The sequence below is a fragment of the Agelaius tricolor genome, unplaced genomic scaffold (assembly GCF_023055355.1).
Source record: "Agelaius tricolor isolate 1412-34295 unplaced genomic scaffold, bAgeTri1.0.p SCAF_58, whole genome shotgun sequence".
NCBI classification, from domain to species: Eukaryota; Metazoa; Chordata; class Aves; order Passeriformes; family Icteridae; genus Agelaius; species Agelaius tricolor.
The window spans coordinates 166,384-178,319 of NW_027269318.1; positions in this window are offsets into that span (position 1 = coordinate 166,384).

Here is an 11,936-nt window from a genome sequence, read left to right on the forward strand (position 1 = left end):
GCTCATTCCTGAGGGATGGATGGACACAGTCCTTGGATCCTGGCCATTCCCATGGGATGGACACAATCCTTGGATCCTGGTCATTCCCATGGGATGGACAGGACAGAATCCCTGGCTCCTGGTCATTCCATGGGATGGACACAATGCCTGGCTCCTGGACATTCCCATGGGATGGACACAATCCTTGGATCCTGGTCATTCCATGGGATGGACAGGACAGAATCCCTGGCTCCTGGTCACTCCTGTGGGATGGACAGGACAGAATCCCTGGCTCCTGGTCATTCCATGGGATGGACCAGGCACAATCCCTGGCTCCTGGTCATTCCCATTGGATTAAATGGGACACAGTCCCTGGCTCCTGGTCATTCACACAGCATGGACAGGACACAATCTCTGGCTTCTGGTCATTCCATGGGATGGACAGGACAGAATCCCTGGCTCCTGGTCATTCCATGGGATGAACACAATCCCTGGCTCCTGGTCATTCCCATGGGATGGACACAATCCCTGGCTCCTGGTCATTCCCATGGGATGGACACAATCCCTGGCTCCTGGTCATTCCCATTGGATTAAATGGGACACAGTCCCTGGCTCCTGGTCATTCCCACAGCATGGACAGGACACAATCCCTGGCTTCTGATCACTCCTGCGGGGTGGACAGAGGACACAATCCCTGGATTCCAGTTATTCCAATGGGATGGACACAATCCCTGGCTCCTGAGCATTCCCATGGGATGGAGAGGACACAATCCCTGGCTCCTGGTGAACCCTGCCAGAGACTGGGGCTGTGCTGGGTCACTGCCTGAAGGGACACTCAGGGTGACAAACAGCCAAAGGCTGAGGATTTTTTGGGAGGGAAAAAGGCCATGGAAGCAGCACTGGAGAGCCTGAGGATTTGATGGGAGGGAAATAATTCATGGAAGCAGTGCTGGAAAAGGCAGCCTGAGGATTTTTTGGGAGGGAAAGAACCCATGGAAGCAGCACTGGAATGGGGAGCTGAAGTTTTGATGGGAGGGAAATAAGTCATGGAAGCAGCACTGGAAAAGGGAGCCTGAGGATTTCTTGGGAAATAACCCATGGAAGCAGCACTGGAGAGCCTGAGGAATTTTTGGGAGTAAAAGAGCCCACAAAAGCAGCACTGGAATGGGGAGCCTGAGGACTTTTTTTGGAGGGAAAGAACCCATGGAAGCAGCACTGGAAAGGGGAGCCCGAAGATTCAATGGCAGGGAAATATTTTCTATGGAAGCAGCACTGGAGAGCCTGGAGATTTTTTGGGAGGAAAAGAGCCCACAAAAGCACTGGAATGGGTAGGCTGAGGATTTTTTTGGAGGGAAATAACCCATGGAAGCAGCACTGGAAAAGGGAGCCTGAGGATTTTTTGGGAAATAACCCATGGAAGCAGCACTGGAAAAGAGAAGCTTGAGGATTTTTTGGGAAATAACCCATGGAAGCAGCACTGGAGAGGGGAGCCTGAGGATTTTTTGGGAGGGAAATAACCCATGGAAGCAGCACTGGAAAAGAGGAGCCTGAGGATTTTTTGGGAAATAACCCATGGAAGCAGCACTGGAATGGGGAGCCTGAGGATTTTTTGGGAAATAGCCCATGGAAGCAGCACTGGAATGGGGAGCCTGAGGAGCTGTGGCTGCGCTGCCGTGCCTGTGCCAGATGTGACTGGGGTGGATGCAGGGGCATCCAGCTGTTGCTCTGCTGGGAAATGCTCCCTCCAGCTGCTCCTCCTCACCAGCACGGACAAACCCAGCCCTCAGCCTCCAAATGGATCAATAATCCCGGCCTCTCCTCCCGTTCCTCAGAGCCCCTTGGCCAAGGTGGCAGTGGGGAAACCAGCTGGGTGGATGTTTTGTTTCACGATGAGGATATATTTGTGTCATGACACGTTCAGGTCTCAAATAATGAGCTCAGATTTTTCTTTCCCTCCCCCCCTCCTCCTCTCCCTGTTCTCCTTGCTTTCCAGGGAATGCTGGCAGGTTTGGCTCTGTGCATCATACCACAAAAATCTCACTCCTCCAGAAGAAGCCTAATGCACCAAGGAGCTTTCTACCAGGCTGATGTGTCCCACATGCTTTCTATCTCAGCTTGGATTTCTTCAGGCCAGACAAAAGGATCAAAGGCAGGGAGGGGCAGGGCTGGGGGGAGCTTTAATCCTTGCAGGCGTGGAGAGCAGGGCAGCAGAGCAGGGCTAGAAAGGCTCAGACGTAGCCAAATTTAAGGGCTGGTATTTATGAGCTGTGCCTAGAAATTGCCTCTGAGGATTGCAGAGCAGCTGGTGTCCCTTTCAGCTGCCATTTGCACGGCTGGAGCACAGCACAGGCATCAGCAGGGAAGACAAATCACGGATGGAATTGGGGGATGCAGGAGCAGGGAATCAGTTGTGTGGTCCAGGTTGCCTTTTTATGGGGTTTTTGTCACGTTATCTTCATGGGGCTAAGGCAGGTATTGATCCCAAGGCTGAAATGCTGCTGGGATGGGAGGAAATTTAAATGTCTTCAGCTAAATCAGTCTTCAGGGGACACCAGAGAGGGTCTGCTAAGGGTGTTCACCTTTCAGCAGGTGAATATCTGAGATTCTGCCATTCTTCTCCAGCTCCAAGGGTGTCCTGCAGTCAACTCTCCATTTGGATGAGTTACCTGGGAAGGAATATGAGTGGAATTCCAGCAAGGGAAAGAAGGATGCCTGCAGGAGGAGCTACCCAAGAGTAGTAATTTAAAATATATTCCAGCTCACAAATATTTGAAGGACTTTTCCAAACATAACTCACAAGGGTTTCTGTGCTTATTAAATGCTTGTTAAGAAACTGCACAGTGTTTCTTACACAGAGTCTCTGAGTTTTGACTGGGGATCATTAACACCCACTCAGTAACATTTCACATTCCAGGCTCTGCATTTTTAGGCAGTTTAATGTATTCAGGAAACTCCAGGAAAGAGGAGAAGCTGGTGACAAATGAACATCATCCTGGTGACACACATGTCATTGTCCCATAACTGTCCCCCAGTGAAGAAATTCTTTTTCCTGGCCTCTCAGAAAACCGAAAAAACAGGTTTTATTCTGAGGTGCCCTGTGAGGGTGAGGGATTCAGCAAGGCACTGTTGTCCCCAGGTGAGCAATGAGGTGACATTGCCAACAAGGGTTGGGAAAAGACATCATTTCCTTTAAAGGTGGTGGATCAGGAGTGTCACAGCCCACAAATGTCCTGCAGCTCTTAGACTGGAGTTGTGTCTTTGACTGGGTTTATGTGACAAAGGATTGTGTCCCATGGATGCACTGGATCATCTCCATGGTAGGATATCATTCCTGAGTCAATAAAGGCTCCCCCATCTCCAAAACTGCCACCAAACATCAAAATGGATGTCCCAGAGTGTGGGAACCCAGGACATCCCTCTGGCTGCCCTGGATGGATCAAGCCCCTGCCCAGGGGGCTCAGAGACCCTGGCACAGAGCCCAGGACCCCCCTGTGCCTTTGATTTTAACTCATGAAGAAAATTACCAACCCTATTGTGGAGATTTGCAAGCCACGAGAGTTTAAGTAGAACGATAGTTCATTTGTCACAAGATAGAAAAGCAGAATTTTGGAGTTTTTAGAATGGGGGTTCAGAAGCCAAGATGGAGGGATTTGGGTGTGCCTTGTCCTTTTTCTTTCTTCTTGTTCTCCGTCTTCTGGGTGATGGTGGCACTTTTAGATTGGTTTAGAGGAGAGAAAGACTGTCTAATATAGGTGATAGGTATTGGAAAATTATTGTAAATAAAGTACATGTAGGTTTTAGTACAAAAAACTAACACTGCCCTGAGGGCAATCACTGTGCCACAGACTGACCCGCCAGACAGACCTCAGCAGGTCAGAGAAAGGATGGAATAGATAAGAGAAAATAAACAGCCTTGAAAGCCACAGCCGAAGAATCCCAACTCCTTCTTCAATCTCAGGGCTGGGAAAAAGAAACTTTGCAACCCCTCGGGGTCATGCTGACCACAGAGAGCCCGAGACCAGAGGTGGGAAACCAGGGTCGTGTCATGGCCAGCCTTGGGTGGGGCTCTGTCCTGCCTGTCCAGCTCTGGAGGCCTCTCAGCACATCCATGGGGGTTGTGTTGTGGCCTTGGGGCTCAGGATCTCCTCATTCCCTGGCCCTGAGAGTGATGATCCCATTCCATGGCCAATGGCCACATTCCCCCTTGCTGGGACACCCTGGATCCAGAGAGGGATCCAGAGAGGGTGAGAAGGGACAGCACACGTGTGGAAGAGTCCTGCAGATCTCCTGAGCTTTGGGCTGCCTCCTCCTTCCCCATCCCCTCACACAACAGGCATCCCTCCACCCCTATTTACATTTATATTATTTATATTTACATTTATATGTCTTATATTTATATGTCTTATATTTATATTATTTATATTATCATTTTAATTTTTATTTTAAATTTTTTTATTTTATTTTTATCTACTTATATTTATATTTATATCTATTGTTCTATCTATATAGTGATACTTATATAGTTATAGTTATTTACATTTCTAATTTTTATATTTGCATTTGAATTTATTTTTATTTTTATTTTTATTTTTATTTTTATTTTTATTTTTATTTTTATTTTTATTTTTAAATTTTTAAAAATTTTTTTTTATTTTTTATTTTTATTACATTTGTGCCACTTTTACTGAGGACAGAGGTTCTCTGGACCCCAAATCAGACTTGCCAAGTCCAAGAAGACAAAGCCAGGCTTATGCTGACAGCATGGAAAGAGGGGAAGAGGGAAAGAGGGAAAGAGGGAGTGAGGGAAAGAGGGAAAGGGGAAAAGAGGGAGAAAGGGAAAGAGGGAAAAAGGGAAAGAGGGAAAAATGGAAAGAGGGAGAGAGGGAAAGAGGGAAAGAAGGAGAGAGAGAGAAAGAGGGAAAGAGGGAAAGAGGAAGACAGGGAAAGAGGGAAAGAGGGAGAGAGAAGGAAAGAGGGAAAGGGGAAAAGAGGGAGAGAAGGAAAGAGGTCCTGCTCCGCCTCCTCCCCGTCAGCCCAGCCCAGGTTTTACCGTTCCTTGCCGCTTTATTTTCCTTGCAGGAAGGGCTGGAGAGCTCCCCACACATTTTTGTTCCCTCTGCCCCTGCCTGGGCTGGCAGGAGGGGTTGCTAAGCACTCATTGTGAGTGTTTGTACACACTCGCACCAGGTTACCGCGAAAATTTGGGAAAGACTCAGCCTGGAGGTGACGTTTTCATGGATACAAGGTGACTCCCTGAGCAGTTTTCCAGGGGTGCAGGGAAATTCTCACTCTTTGCAAACATCAATAGGATTTTATTTTATTTTTTTTTTTCAGATAATGCCAGTATTTTTGTTGTTCTTACAGCCTGCCCTATGACAAGTCATCAGCAGGGATTGGGAAAAATCCTACTTGGAGTAAAAGTGGGAAGAAGCTGTGCTTTCAAGGGCTGCACATCATTAAACAAATTCATTTGCATCACCCAGGGACAGGGAGGGGGCATGGAGAAAGTTTATCCCTGCCATTTGTTTGGAAATTGGGAGCGGATGCAAACCAAGCCCCTCTCTCGGGTGCTCTCAGCCTGGAAGAAACCAAAACCCCCACCCATCCAAACCTGACTCCAGTGCTGCTTTCCAGGGGTGTCTCACCAGCTCTGGAAAATCCTAATTCCAGTGTCTTTAAGGGCTGCACTGGGAGATGGGAAGGGATTCTCAAAACACAGGCTCCTGGAGCCACGACAGGACTGAGTGCGAGAGAGGTTCAGGGGAAGTCTTAAGCAGCAGGAGGGCAGAACAACAGCCCTGGTGCTGTATCCTGATCCTGCTCCAGTGGATTTACAGCTGGTTCCTTTCCTGGAATGAGAAGATTAGGATCACTGGAGCTGCGTGTGCGTCTTCCAGCGAGGAGAAGTAGGTATGCAGCAGCTGTAAAAATAAAGAGCCCTCTCAGGCCGTCGTAGTAAAAAGGTTTGGAAGTTGTTGAAAGTGGGGTGGGGTGGGAAAATCCTCAAATTTCCTACCTTTTCTTTTTTTTTTTTTTTTTATTCTTCTTTTCTTTTTTATTTTTTTTGGGGGGGTATTGTGAATTTCAGCCTGCGAGTTTTGAACTTGGTTTGAAAGAACAGAAAGAGATTTACATGAAACTGGGAGGGAAAGGCTTAAAATTACAAAAAGGCTTCTAGACTTCCTTGAACACTCACAAAAATCAGGGATTTTTGGCTTTTTTGTCTCATTTTGATTTTGTCTCATCTTGCTGCCTTTCCCAAGGGCCCAGCTGGTGTTGGAGGGCCTGGCTGTGAGGAATCAAGGCCACAAAACCTGATGAGAGGAATTCCAGAGCAACTTGACAAGGCTGGGCTGGGTGCTTGGTTTTGTGCTTGGTTCAGCTCATATCCATGCTTTGGGAGCTGAAAACCCATGGGAATCGTGGAGGGACAGTGCAGGTGAGCGGGGATTACCCACCTGTGACTGAACTTGTGATTCCCACTGGAGGAAGCAAAGTGGAATCATGGAATCATTGAGGCTGGCAGAACCCTCCAAGATCATCACCCAGCAGTGCCAAGCCCACCAGTAACCCACGTCCCCAAGTGCCACACCCACAGACCCTTTGGACACTTCCAGGGTTGGATTTGATCTCCCAGTGGTGAGAGATGACACTGGGATAAATGAGACCCATTTTTTTTCTGGATCTGGATGACTGGCACCACCATGAACTTTCCTCCCAGTCCAGATCCAGAATCAGGGGATTCCTCCTACCTGGGGAGGTCCCCAGCCCACAAGCTCCAGGCAATGGGATGGTGCCTCCAAAGCTGCCAGGCAATGCAGGTTTTCTTGGGATAACCAACCCATGATGGTGTCCATCATTAATTTGGTGATTTTTCTGGCGCAATTAGGCTTTTCTGGAATTTCACATTTAGGTGAAACTCCCCCACCTAAATGCAAATTCTTAAGTCCAAACCCCTGAATTTCCTCATTTGATACCAAAACCAGGGAGGAACTACAGGGAAAGCAGAGTGGACTGAAACGGTTTCTTCTCAGAGAAGAAAAGTTTCATAAAATGTTTTCATTAAAAAATTTTCATTAAAAATGTTCATAAAATTTTCATTTCATGAAAATACCCCTCTTGCCTACCAGTAACTGAACTCTGTCAATGTCTTTACACGCTGAGGTGAAATTATTAATTCTGAACTTACTGGCTTGCTTATTCTGCCTAATTTCGAGTCCCCTGGGCCTCTTCCACCTCTTTATTTACCTCTGGGCGTGCTCCCTTGCTCAGGTGGATGTGGTAACTTCTTCCAGGAAGGTGCTCCTGGTTCTGAGCTCCATGAGGCTCCACACGGGCAGGAGACACCACAGCACACGGTTTTCTTTCTCTCATCTTGGTTCCATTTATTTCCTGGGAATGGGGGCTGATATCCTGACTCAAATACACATCCAGAACCTCTCCTGACTCCCAAAGTACCATCTTCTACAGGAAAAATATTCATAATAACACTTTGGGAAAGCTGCCCATGCAAAGTTTCTTCCTGACTTGTGTCAGCAAGAAATCAGTTTATTTTGGGAATTTCCATGCTGTCCCAAAAGTCCATGTTAAAATTCCTTATTAATCTTCTTACAAAGTTATTAATCAACATTTCCTTTAAATACACAAGGACAATACTGGAGTTTGCAGAATTATTTGTTGTGCAAAGACTTTTTTCCCCCCCGTGCTTTATAACTTTTCACAGCCCCTCACAGAATTTGTTGAGCAACCCCTGAGATTCCAGGCTGGTTTGGACTCAGTCCTAGAAAACAAGCCAAGTAGGATAAATAAAATAAAACATCTGGAAGTCTAGCCATCAGAATATCATCAGATATCCTCTGATTCCGAGGGTATCTTGTGTATGGAAGGTAATAATCTGAGGCATTGGGCTGTTCATAACACATAACTCTCCCAAAGAATGTGGAATGAGACACGAAATAATGTTGATCTGTGTTGATTGTCTCGAAAATTTACTGTGGAAAATCATGAGGTCTGTAATGAATAGTTGGATCGCTCAAACAAATGTCTGTGCCAATAAAACCTAAACATATATTTAAAAAACAAAGATAACAGAAGTCAGTCTCGCTGAGCAGAGATGGAGGGAACAATGTGAAGGATAAACACTGTTGAAAGGGGGGAAAAGGCAAATAAGGTTCTAATTAGGGGGGAGGCACTGAATAGATTACACAGAAAAAGATAAAAGCGAGGAAACCTAATTGGAAACACAGAAGTGTGGTATCAAACAATCCAAAATATGTTATCTGGGACAAATGGGGGTTTGGATCTTTCCACAGCGAGGAAAAAAAGGTTGATGCTCTGGAGTTTAGGAGACAGGAAGCAGAGGGAAGAAAAAATATTAGTCAGGACTAAAATCCCATTTCCCAAATTGAGAAAGGCCGTGCAACCCTTCCTCTGTGTGCAAAACTGCTGTTTCTTCCTCAATCCTGATGGAAATTCAAGGACATGGAGTGATGTTCCATGGCCAAGGCGCTCATCAAGGACCTGCTCTTTCTTCAGGTCTTTCAGTGCTGGTGGAAGCAGAACCCAAAGTTCAGCCTGGCCACAGCTCCCACACCATCTCTCCGTGGTGGCCCAGGAACAAAGAGTATTTCCCTGAATTTATTAACCATGATATTAACCGTGCACTTCATGGTGTGGCAGCAGGAAAGATCAGTGGGGTGTTGGCTGGAGATGGTGAAAGAGATGGAGAAAGGATGAGAGAAAGATGGAAAAAGGGTGGAGAAGAGATGGTGAAAGGCTGGAAAAAGACCTTGTGTTCAGTTTGGGATGGTGTCTGAACAGACGCCTTATCAAGGGCTTTGAGGGTCCTTTTGGGATCCAACCCTAAATCCAGATTCTGAGGAAGGATGGACAACTCAAGGAGCAGGAAATTGCTTTCCTGGGATTATGGCACCCATGTTGAGCTTATGTGCTGCACCTGGAGGCTTGAATAAGTTTGTTCTCTGGAATATGTTCTCTGGAATATGTTTGTTCTCTGGAATATGTTTGTTCTCTGGAATATTTTTGTTCTCTGGAATATGTTTGCCTTCTGGTATATGTTTGTTCAACCCCCAGCACTCTGTGGAATTTCCCTCCGTGGTGTCCTTATTGTCAGCTCCAGAATAAAAAGCACCAAAAAAAGAGGTCCATTTTCCCCTAGATTCTTTATATTTAAAGAGAAAGGGAGATACCAGATCTTGGAAAACTTTCTGGTTAATACTGACTGCCTTTCCTCACTTTCTGTCTCCCAGGTCGTGATTTCCTTGAATCAAGGCTCCAACTTTGAGATTTAATCCACTGAGAGTGAGCAGAGGTTCATGAGACCCTGCAGGTGCCCACAGCAGTGGGCTCCTCCTTTGAAGGGCCGTACACAGCTTTGGAAAGTTCTTTTGTAAGAAAAGAAAATCCCATTTCCAAACATCTCCAGGCAGGATTGATTTGGACGCGCGGCCGCGCTCGGCAAATTTCCCCCCCCCTTGCCGAGGATGCTCCCCATGGATTTGGCTGCTCCCTCTCCAACCAGCACTGCCAGCAGTGCCAGCTCCTCAGGAATTTCCAGCACAGGCATTTTTGTGGTCATTTCTCCTCGTTTCATAGGGCCTTGCTCAGCAGTACTTGGAACACGTTGGCCCCGTGGATTTCTGGCTGAGAGCTGTGATCCCTCTTGGAACAGTCTGTCTGTCTGTCTGTCTGTCAATTCTATCTGTATTTTGAGCAAGCTCAGATGTGCCTGGGGTGGGCCTTTCCTTCCCAGGGATACCCATCCAAAGGCCCATCTCCTCTCCGAGAAGCAGCTGCCCTGGTTTTCCTGATTTTATTTTTATTTTAGTAAAGAGGACCATGGCAGCATCTTTGCCATGAGTCCCCTTCTACCTGCTCCATAGACAACTTAGCTTGCTCCTGGAGAGAAGCTGCATTTTTAATCTTCTAAAAAGGAAATATATTCAAAATTTTGAATGTGGCCTTCTCTGCTCTGCTATTCATAGCAGAAGTGTCACAGATGCTTTTCACTCCTTCCCCCTTCTTCCTTTTTTCCCCCTAAGTCTTGATGAATAAACAAGAAAAAGAGGACAATTTTAGCCTTCCTTACTGTGTTTTTGAGGGTCAGCGAACAATTAAAACTTGCCAGTGCAGTTCACAGCACCTTTGGGGTTGTGAAAAGATCTGATTAATAATGTGGAAATAAAAGTTCACTGTTCTGTTTGCTCCATGATGGCACCAAGTGACCCAACCACCCCAGAACTGACAAAAAACCCCAAGGAGCCAATGGTGAAACATCTCTAAATAAGGAGAGAAAAGACAGATTCTAAAAATGAACGATGCCTCATCTCAGCATGTGGGAAAATTCTGAGGTTATTGCTGGGGGCCAAAATATAAAAAGCAGCTCTCCATATGTTCTCTTGATGGATTTGAAGCAGGGGACCGGGCTGTGGTTGAGGTTTGCAGCTCAGATATGGAGTGATACAGTCACAGAAAAATTTGGCACGGCAGCCGAAGGTCGGGAGCGGCGGCGCAGACACAAATGGAAAGTTGGGAGGCAGGACAAAGGTTAGGAAGTAGCAAAGGGATCAAAAACAGCCTCAGGAGCAAGACCTGAATGCAGCCTCTGGAGTGACTCATCCGTGTGCTGTTCCCAGCAGGAGATGGGATGCAGTTTGTTTTTTACATTGGATATTTGGAAAAATTTGTCCGCGGAAAGGGTGCTCAAGCATTGGGCCAGGCTGCCCAGGGTAAGTGGTGGAATCACTGTCCTTGGAAGTGCTGAAAGATTCATGGACAAGGTTCTTCTTGGCCATTTCTGGACAAGAAATGATCTAGTGGTGGACGTGGCTGGGCTGGATGATCTGAGTGGTCCTGCCCCCTGTCCAACCTTCCTGATTCCATGGTTGTCCTCTCATGGTTCAGCCCCTCCAAGCTTTTCCCAGATTCCAGGGAGCCTGGATTCCTGATGGGAATCCACCATTTCTCTCTTTATTTTTAGCATTGGATGAGGCTGCCCAGGGAAGTGGTGGAATCACTGTCCTTGGAAGTGCTGAAAGATTTCTGGACAAGAAATGATCTATTGGTGGACGTGGTTGGGCTGGATGATCTGAGTGGTCCTGTCCAGCCTTCCTGATTCCACGGTTGTCCTCTCATGGTTCAGCCCCTCCAAGCTTTCCCCAGATTCCTGGTGGGAGCCTGGATTCCTGATGGGAATCCACTGTTTCTCTCTTTATTTTTAGCATTGGATGAGACTGCCCAGCGAAGTGGTGGAATCACTGTCCTTGGAAGTGCTGAAAGATTCATGGATAAGGTTCTTGGCCATGTTCTTGGCCATTTCTGGACAAGAAATGATCTATTGGTGGATGTGGCAGCGCTGGGGCAGGGGTTGGGCTGGATGATCTGAGTGGTCCTGTCCAGCCTTCCTCATTCCATGGTTGTCCCCTCATGGTTCAGCCCCACCAAGCTGAGTTTTCCTGGATTCCTGATGGGAATCCATCTTTTCTCTCCTTATTTTTAGCATTGGATGAGGCTGCCCAGGGAAGTGGTGGAATCACTGTCCTTGGAAGTGTTAAAAGATTTCTGCAAGAAATGATCTGTTGGTGAACATGGTTGGGCTGGATGATCTGAATGATCCTATCCAACCTTCCTCATTCCATGGCTGTCCCCTCATGGTTCAGCCCCACCAAGCTGAGTTTTCCTGGATTCCTGTTGGGAATCTGTCTTTCCTCTCCTTAATTTGGTTTGCCAGGCTCCCTCCAAGTCCCTGCACACGGGAGCCTCAATCACCAGCACTGATTGTCTCCCTTCCTTCCCATTCCCAAGACAATTTTCCCTGGAAAATTGTCCATAAGATGGAGCAATTCAGGTCAGAGGAGGCTTCAGCTCACCTTGTCCAAACTGGTGCCCAAAGCAGGGTCAGAGATGAGAATTCAGGGCTGGGTGGATGAGCTCTCACC